The sequence below is a fragment of the Ictalurus furcatus genome, chromosome 2 (assembly GCF_023375685.1).
Source record: "Ictalurus furcatus strain D&B chromosome 2, Billie_1.0, whole genome shotgun sequence".
NCBI classification, from domain to species: domain Eukaryota; kingdom Metazoa; phylum Chordata; class Actinopteri; order Siluriformes; family Ictaluridae; genus Ictalurus; species Ictalurus furcatus.
In genome coordinates this window covers 17,868,655-17,874,927 of record NC_071256.1, presented here as the reverse complement: position 1 = coordinate 17,874,927, position 6,273 = coordinate 17,868,655, and positions in this window count along the sequence as shown.

Sequence of the window (6,273 nt, the reverse complement as noted above, 5' to 3'; positions counted from 1 at the left end):
GGTGGAGCCTTTCTAGAGCAGGAAAACATGAGGGAAATAATGGCCCATGTTTCATTTGTACTTTTAACCATCTGCATTCACATGAAATCCGGCTCATAATTACACTGAGGAAATGAATGGTTTTAAAGAATACATTTTCATTGTCATTTTACGAGAGTCATTTTTATTGAAATGCTCACTACACTACTGTTACACATAATGCTGATGCTGGAGCCTGCTTCCCAAGATGCTAAATAAACATTAGCAACAGTTTAACATCGATGGTGGATCTGTTTTGATCTGTGTGTTTTTGTGTCTTGTTCACTTGCGATCCTTAATAACATAGAAAATTTATCAAAATTTGAAGAAATAAAAAGATAGAACCATTCTGTCTGGAGTACAAAACCATAAGGTGCTGACTTCTCCCATGATGCACTAGATGGCGGTGAAGGACTGTGAATAGGTTTTACACTGAGCCTGATCTCTAGAAGACTGTAGAGTTCAAATCACTTGACTGTCAGCGGTGTCTCAGAAAAATTGTATACACCATTGTCCACTTTATTAGGTACACTTATACATGTACACCAGCACCTTTGTGTAACTATCCAATCAGGCAATCATGTGGGATCAGCACACGGCATAAAATCATGAGAGTACAGGCAAAAATATTATAATATTCACATCAAACTTTGGACAAAATGGGGGGAAAATGTGGCAGTAGGAGACTGTTTTGAGCTGACAGGAAGGATACGGTAACACAAACAACCTTTACAACCATGGTGAGCAGAAAAGCATCTCAGAAATTCATTTTGAGTCTGGTTTATTTCTCACATCCTCTCGCCACCACTCTTTCCTCTCACTTGTTCATTAGGGATCTGAATCTACATCCTGTTTTGTATAAAGCTGCTTTGTAACAAAGTCTATTGGTAAAGGTGCTATATAATAAAACATTAAATTGCTACATGCATAAATCCTGTATGTTAAATACTATATATAGAATTGACTGTTCGATCACCATTTATTGTGTCAGAAAAATGTCTGTCCCTGATGTGTAGGTGTAAATATTTGAATTTATTGTATTACAAAATAAGAGAGGTTTATATATTCATTTATTAGTTATGTTATAGTCGTGTGTGTGTGTGTGTGTGTGTGTGTGTGTGTGTGTGTGTGTGTGTGTGTGTGTGTGTTTACTCAATAGGCATCTCTAGAGCCAGATTGAAAACTGAGTTGTTTATCTCATCTTGTTTTAATTCTTGGGAATTATTTTGTTCATAAAAGCTCTGTATGACTCGCAGTAATTCTGATCAAACTGATTAACAATTAATTTTTTTATTTATTTAATAGATTGTTTAATGCTTTAATTTAAAATGCCTTTAATTATCTAATCTAAACTGTAAAAGTATGTTGAGGTTGTAAAATAAGACAATTACCAAATAAAACAATTAAACACTAATACATTATAATAATAATAATAATAATAATAATAATAATAATAATAATTATTATTATTATTATTATTATTATTATTATTATCGTGTGTGGGGAGTTCAGTGTGTGTGTGTGTGTGTGTGTCTGTGTGTGTGCGTGTGTGTGTGCATATCCATGCTTATTAACATGCACATCCATGTGTGAGTGCATGTGTATGCATTTTAATGCATAAATGTTAACATGAATATTGTGTGTGTGTGTGTGTGTGCACTTGTCAGCATGTGTGAACTTTTTGCTGTGTTTATGACTATGTCTGCAGGTTGGTGTGTGTGTGTGTGTGTGTGTGTGTGTGTGTGTGTGTGTGTGTGACCCAGCAGTGGCAGTATGAGAGTTAGCAGCATGCAGCTCTCGTTTAATGAGCTCGGAGGGCTGAGGGCTCAGCACACACTCGACCTACCTGCAGTCCTGCTGAGCAACTTCTGTTGATCTGAGCCATGCTCGGACCTGCTACAAGGTATGTGTGTGTGTGTGTGTGTGTGTGTGTGTGTGTGTGTGTGTGTGAGAGAGAGAGAGAGAGAGACAGAGAGAGAGAGAGACAGACAGACACACACACACACACATACACACACACACACAAACAAAGAGCACACAAGTAGCACCAGTGCACTAATTATGTGTGTTTGACTAAATACTTTTAATTTGTTTTTGCAAATGCATGTGTGTGTGTGTGTGTGTGAGAGAGATTTTAGGCCATAAAGGATTTATTTCAGCAATAATTATTGCTATTAAAACACACCACAATCTTAAAAGAACATAATTAAGAGAACAGAGAGATTAAAATGGCACTTTGTGGTTTTAATAATATAATAATGATATAATTATAACTATTTAATTTAGAATATTTTTATTAAAAAAGGTTCTGTAAACTTTTTAATAGACTTTCAGAGATTAACTATTAGATGCGATAGATTAATAATTAATTAATTAACAATGAATGAATGAATGAATAAAGTTTTAATACATTTTTATATGTAAGAAATAAAACTGCGTGTCATGCTCTTACAGGAAAATAATCAAGAACGTGCTGGAGTGATGTTGTTACTACGCTGAAGTTGTTTCTATAACGGCACATCCAGAGTCAAAATAACGGCAGAGAACAACAAAATATATACACTCACTGGCCACTTTAATAGGCACACCTGCCCATTCATGCAATCATGATAGATTGTAAAAAAAAATAAATAAAGAAATAAATAAAATCTGCACATCATGAAAAAGTAACTTGCATAAAGGAGTCCAGGAGGTTTAACCTTACTTTAAAAACTTCCATTGAGTCATTTGTCTTTTCACACACACACACACACACACACACACACACACACACACACACACACACTGTACACATGGAGCATCTCTGTAATATTGATGCACTTGGATCTCTCCTGATACCCTCTGTTTGGTCTCTCTCATGTTCCATAAACTATTCATGATCCTCGTGCCTCCACTTTCTTCACATCCCATAATGCATGGGTAATGTTCTGCAAAGGCCACACACACACACACACACACACACACACACACACACACACACACACACACACACACCTTGTTCTGGGAGCATGCCATGATGCAAAGCAAAATCTTGTTGCAGAATAAATGAGAGTAAATGATTCAAAAATGTTTGCTCCCTAACTTAAGAAATCCTGGGTGAATTTTTCCCAGAAAGCCCCTTGCTGAATGACTAGACTTCTGACTGGTGTACAGTTTGAATAACAAAACATATGATAAGTTGAAATGTCTTGTTTATAAACTGTGGGCCACCATGAAGATCGAACAATGAATAAAGAAAAAAGTGCTTGTTTATAATTGGGACAAAATAACTAAGAAAAATTCACAAAGATTTTTTCACTGTGTAACTGTGAAGCTACGAATGGATACACAAGTTAAGGGAAGTTTCTACGCCATATAATTATTAAGAAATAAGACATGATCGTTTGACCTCAAAAATATTAGCAATAAACTGTTAGCTGAACATAAATCTATCACGAGGTGCAAAAATATCTAGAACAATTGAGACTTTTTTTCAGAAAATGATACGTACGTGAACATATCAATATTAATATTTTGTTAAAACTTAAAGGTGATGCTTGCCAGGCATAACCAAATATTTTGGTTTCGATTATGACATAATGTATTAAGAGGAGTTTTGGTTATGACATAATAAGCTCTATTGTATTAGGGGTTTCAGTCATTTATGAAGTAATTGAATGGGAGGGGTTTTGGACATTTACCATATAATGTTTTTGGAGGGGTTTCGGTCATTAATTAGGTAATAGAATGGGAGGATTTTCTGTCATGTATGATGTAATGGGAGGGGTTTCAGTCATTTGTTACATAATTTAATGGGAGGCGTTTCAGTCGTTTGTGATGTAATATAATGGAAGGAGCATCTGTCATTTATGACATAACAGATGAAGGTGCTGGTGGTATGGGGGGGCGGGGTTGGTCATTTATGATGTAATGTAGGCTATTGGGAGTATTGTCAGTTATGACATAATGTGTTGGAATTTCAGTCATTTATGATCCAGTGTATTGAGAGAAGTTTCTTTTTTTCTTATGTATTGTATTGGGAGGGGTTTCGGTTATGACACAACATAATGACATAATGTAAGCATAATGATTTGACTGTCTAATTTGCCCTGCAGTTATGGATATATTTACACTCGTATAACACTGACTTATATTCAAGAAATCCAGACGTGGTTAAATGATAGTCAGAATGAACTTTATTTTACATTTGTCTTGGGTGCAATTTTTTATTTTTTTTTTAACCTTTTGGATAACCTGAATACAGCCATAACATTAAAAATATCTGCCAAATATTGTGTAGGTCCCCCTTGTGCCACCAAAACAGCTCGGACACGTCGAGGCATGGACTCCACAAGACCTCTGAAGGTGTGCTGTGGTATCTGGTACCAAGACATTAGCAACAGAACCTTTACCTCCTCTAAGTTGCGAGGTAGGGCCTCCATGGATTGGACTTGTTTGTCCAGCACATCCCAGAGATGCTTGATCAGATTGGAGATCTGAGGAATTTGGAGGCCAACACCTTAACTCTTTGTCATGTTTCTCAACCCATTCCTGAACAGTGTTTGCAGTGTGGCAGGACGCATTATCCTGCTGAAAGAGGTCACTGCCATTAGGGAATACCATTGCCATGAAGGGGTATACTTGGTCTGCAGCAATGTTTAGGTGGTACATGTCAAAGTAACATCCACATGAATGCCAGGACCCAAGGTTTCCCAGCAGAACATTGCCCAGAGCATCACACTGCCTCCAGTTCTTCCCATAGTGCATCCTGGTGCCATCTCTTCCCCATGTAAGTGACACACGCGCAACCGGTTTTCCACATGATGTAAAAGAAAATGTGATTCATCAGACCAGGCCACCTTCATCCACTGCTCCATGGTCCAGACCAGACAGGCTAGTCTTTGCTCCCCATGTGCATCAATGAGCCTTAGGTGCCCATGAACCTATCACATGTTCACCGGTTTTCCTTTTGGTAGGTACTAACCACTGCATACCAGAAACACCCCACAAGACCTGTCCTTTTGGAGATGCTCTGACTCAGTTGTTACAGTTACAATAACTTAGGACACTAAAGAGACCTTTCCACTGACTCTGAAAAACACCAGAAGAAAGATGTCTAGGGTTCCTGCTCGCCTGCGTGAACATGCCATAGGCCTGCTGCAGGGAGGAATGAGGACTGCAGATGTGGCCAGAGCAAACTAAACAAACTGCAATGTCTGTAATGTAAGACGCCTAAGATAGTGCCACAAGGAGACAGGAAGGACAGCTGATTGTCCTTGCAGTGGCAAACCACGTATAACCATGTGTCCCCCAGACGTGATCGAGAACTTGCAAATGCCTTGGTGGAGTGGGGGTGGGATGACATCTCACAGCAAGAACTGACAAGAACAGCAAGAACTGACAAATCTGGTGCAGTCCATGAGAATGAGATGCACTGTAGTAATCAAAGCAGCTGGTGACACAACATACTGACTGTTAGTTTTGACATTGGCCTCAGTTGTTGAATCTTTACGAATACAAATATTTACACATGTTAAGAAATTTGCTGGAAATAAAAGCAGTTGAATGTGAGAGGACGTTTCTTTTTTTACTGAGTTTATATATATATATATATATATATATATATATATATATATATATATATATATATATATATATATATATATTGCTATCTTTTAGTATTTTTGTTTAAATTACCTCATTTTAAATACTATAACATTAAAAAAATGTTTTTACGAAAGAACAAAAAAATGTGAACGGTGAAATGTTTATTATTAGATGTTTAGTGAAATGAGAAATGTTACAAATGACTCAATGTTATTGGAACAATCAAACAACGATCTAATCTAATCAGACAAATCACTCTAATTAGGCACTAAGTAGCACAGCACATATTTATGTTTTACACCTAATACTAGCACTATGAGTTTTTTATGTATAGGCGTAACGGCTTTATTCTCCAAGCACTCATTTAGAGTCTCATTAGGATCTGAGAGCGAGCGGTTAATAAGTCCAACAAAGATTTAGATTTCCTTCTTTAATTGCTATTACATATCATTTTAGTGGTTAAACTGCCCTCCCCTGCCTGGCACTGGGATTCGGGGGGTAATTCAGGTTCGAACTCAATATATAAGGTAATGATTAACAGTAAGCTTATCAGTGTGTTAGTTATTAGTCATGGTCAGAAGGAGAAATGGGAGTGTATTGTTGATGTCAAGATGGCAGGAATCAGATCTGGATCGGATCCCGTTCCGGCACGACCGGAGTCCTGGGCTT